This window comes from Penaeus japonicus, unplaced genomic scaffold (assembly GCF_977035675.1).
Source record: "Penaeus japonicus unplaced genomic scaffold, GWHDUDI00000001_assembly GWHDUDI00000004, whole genome shotgun sequence".
Taxonomy (NCBI): domain Eukaryota; kingdom Metazoa; phylum Arthropoda; class Malacostraca; order Decapoda; family Penaeidae; genus Penaeus; species Penaeus japonicus.
This window is the reverse complement of record NW_028234406.1, coordinates 26037674-26041177: the sequence shown is the minus strand read 5'-3', so window position 1 is coordinate 26041177 and position 3504 is coordinate 26037674. Positions and strand designations below refer to the sequence as shown.

Sequence of the window (3504 nt, the reverse complement as noted above, 5' to 3'; positions counted from 1 at the left end):
ACTGCATAATTACTATATCATGAGTTTCGTTTACTATCTTTCCAGTATGAAACTGAATTATATGATGAATTCCATATTATATTGTACTGACCAATATTTTTTTTTTTTTTTTTTTTTTTTTTGAGATTTTGTGATATAACAAGTAAAATTTATAACAAATCTTTATTAATTTTGTAAATAATCAGCAAGTTTATAGCCAAGAATAAGAAACTTGTAATTATGTTCTGGACTGTATAGGGATATTTATGGTATTCAAAATACACCAGCATTCACTGGACCAAGTACAGTTATTGTAGCATTGCTCATGGATTATTATAAGCAGTATTAGAATATCACTTAGGAAACAAGATCATGAAAATATAGAAAACATCTTTTTGATAGCATGTGCATTGCACTCTACTGCAGGAAGAAGGTAAATTGCTGACCCAACCATCCTTACCCTCCATTTGAGTTTTCTATTACGGAGGAATTGAGTTACTTTGTTTATTATATATTGAAAGGGATAACTTTTCATTATGTGAACTTTTTAAAGAAAACCCTCAAAAAAGTTCCAAAATAGTGCCTGTTACCTTTTTTTTTCTTTTCTTTTTTTCCCCTCAAAAAAATTCTCCCCTAAATGAAGTCTGCATATTAGATGTCTTTATGAAAGGGGTTGGAGATGTTTTTGTTTTTTTGGACATCTTTTGTACTTCAGATTTCTTCCAAACTTTCTAATATTGAAGAATTCAGGTGATAATGATAATGAAAATGATGCATGTTTTGCCCATAGGCTCTCTTTTTTCAAGATTTATATATATTTGTCCATGGGAAAATGGTGCCAAATTGTACAATGTTGATATTTTTATGTTCCGTCTTTTTGCCATGTAGATCTATTGTTCTTAAATGTTCTCACATTTTTCCTTTTTCATTGTATGTCCTCAATATATTATGAAGTCATAGTATCCAAAGGGGTAATTGGTTGAAAGCTAAATGTTATATTAATTTGTACTATCAATGTAGCTTTCAGCTTCTTTCCAAGAGATAAAAGGAGAACAACACTGCTCCAGATATTTTTTTTTTTTTTTTTTTATCATTCACTTTTCTTTTCCCTCTTCATAGCCTGTCTTATTTGAGTAAAAGCAAATTGACTTAAGAAGAGGTGTCTCCTACAGTAAAATGGTAATTTTATAATATTCAAATATTCAGATAAGTTTGATACTCCTTGCGCCCCTTGAAGTGACATTGGCTTCTGCTTTCAGCTATGGCTAATATTTAGACATTTAATTTTATAACTTTTATCATTTGACAGAAGTTATGGCATTTTTATTTAGTTTTTCCTTCTCTGAAATCATTGAGGCTCACATGTGGCCTACAGTCAAGCAGTTTGAAACCTCTATTCAATTTGAAGAAATAGAGCCTGATAAAGGATATATGCCTCAATCTCAAATGCATATAATCTATTCACATGCTGTAATGATTTTTTTAACATCAAATTATTAAATGGCAGTTTTGGCAGCTCTGTTTTTCTTTTATTGTAGTTAGGGGTGGGGGCTGAAAGATAGCTTGGAGGTGAAAACAATAATGAAAGTTGCTATGACATCTTTTGCCTTTAACTAAAATGCTAAAGTTTTGAAGCCAAAGATTATTAAAAAAGAATAATGTTATATGAACACCAGTTAATAAAGTTTGATTTGTAAAAGAAAAATACTTTTTCATTGTTAATATTGTTATATTTTTTTGTTATTTGTGGATAAGAGTATAAATGAAACCACAAAAATAGATATTTAGTTTCCATTATATAGGGTTGTCTTCATTGTAAATAGAGTGAAAGAATGAAAAAGAAAATGGTCAGGTAGTATTTTTTTGTATATAATAAGATTTTCTCTTTCATAGCATATAATCCATGTCAGAGATATGAATAGAGTATTGTCATTTTAAGGGTTTATATGATATGGATGTAAAGTCCATGTAGTTATACAGGTTTAGTTTTGTACATTTAATGTTTGCAATTGATGTATAATTACAAAGTATAATGAGGTTATTTTATATGCTTTCTGCTTTATATTTTTTATGTATTGGAAGTAGATATTTAAATGTATCTTCCTTGGGATACTGCAAAATAAAATTCTGCAAAATGTGCTTACATTTGTGTTTGGAAAAGTAGTGTGTAATATTCAAGATAGAATGCTAGAAATCTAATCAGATATAAAATGTGGAAACTTCAAATGTTCAAATTTTGGTAATGAAGATACTTTTTGTGATAAACAAAAATTTTCATTTTCCTTTATGCATTGTACCATCCATATAAAAAAGAAAATTTATTTATTTAAACAGCTTCACATTTAAGTTCATTTTAAGAATAGCAGGTATAAATTGTTGAAAATACTAATAGATGCATCTCAAATTCTGGTTAAATCATATTTGTCAATAGTTTTTGTAGTATCAGCAATGAGAGCAAAACACCCACATGAGGATGAGGATTTGAAGGCCAACAGCTGATACGTACACATGGAGCTATAACCTCAGGTTAACAGAATAAGCTTTACAGGATTGATTAACCATAAAACCTAAGCTTAACTAATGAATATGATCAGATCATAATTCTTATCCAATGGATATATAAGGTTCGGTATTATTTTCAAGCTCATGCTGTTTCATACGGTATCATACAATACTTACATTTAATTAGAGGAAATATTGTATTATCAATAGCTGCTGTTGGAAGATTTATTTTCAATATTATTGAGAATTGATATTCAGCAATGGTTATTTTGCAATTGGTGTATAGCCACTGATAACAGCTTACAATTTTGCATTATAAAGACTGATGTGTTTACACAGAAGTTTAACAGAAGTTGCTTTAATATCCTAGTATCAAATTCTGAACAAAACTTATCATGTGTCACAAATACAACTAGTATGAAATTACAGTGCCTTTCTTTGAAAATAAATTTTGTATTACAAAAACTCACAATGTAGATTTTAAATTGCAAATTTATTTTCTTTAGATATGAATAAATTTGTCAGGGATGTGTGTATTGCTTGTATGTAATAGGAATGCTTTATATAGTTTTATCTTGGTCAGGGGTTATTTTTTAATGGCAATGCAACAGATATATTGAACACTTTCTTGTGTTTTAGTAGCAAAAAAAAAAATAGTTTTCTCTCTTTGATGTCTGCAATAAAAATTGAGTGTGCACAATATTTTATTTCCCTTCAACCATTCATAGAGGACATTAGTAGAATTGTTTTTTTAAATGTAAAGATGTGATATAAATATATACATCTAAAAGGGTTTACCTATCACTAAAATTCAAGTTCTGATCAGATAGACTTAATGTAATGTAACTTAATCCAGAGTATTAGAGCAAGATTTGTTTCATCTCTCCAAAGGTAAAAAAAAATTTAAAAAAATGAACATGAGCTGCCAAATACAAGTTGTTAAATCAAGCAAAATAATTTTTATTTCATGTGCTCAATGCAATGATATTTATAGAATACACTTTTCTTTTAACTCATGGTTAG

The 3504-nt window shown here is 28.5% G+C and overlaps 1 protein-coding gene across 1 annotated transcript in view; it reads left to right on the top strand.

The window, feature by feature from the left end:
* The window catches only part of LOC122258109 (transmembrane protein 179), an 11489-nt gene extending 8313 nt beyond the window's left edge, over positions 1 to 3176 (top strand). Inside the window, exon 5 of the mRNA XM_043023838.2 lies at positions 1 to 3176. This exon is cut by the window's left edge and continues 698 nt beyond it. The gene's annotated coding sequence lies outside the window, so the exon portion shown is untranslated.
* Positions 3177 to 3504: the final 328 nt, after the last annotated feature.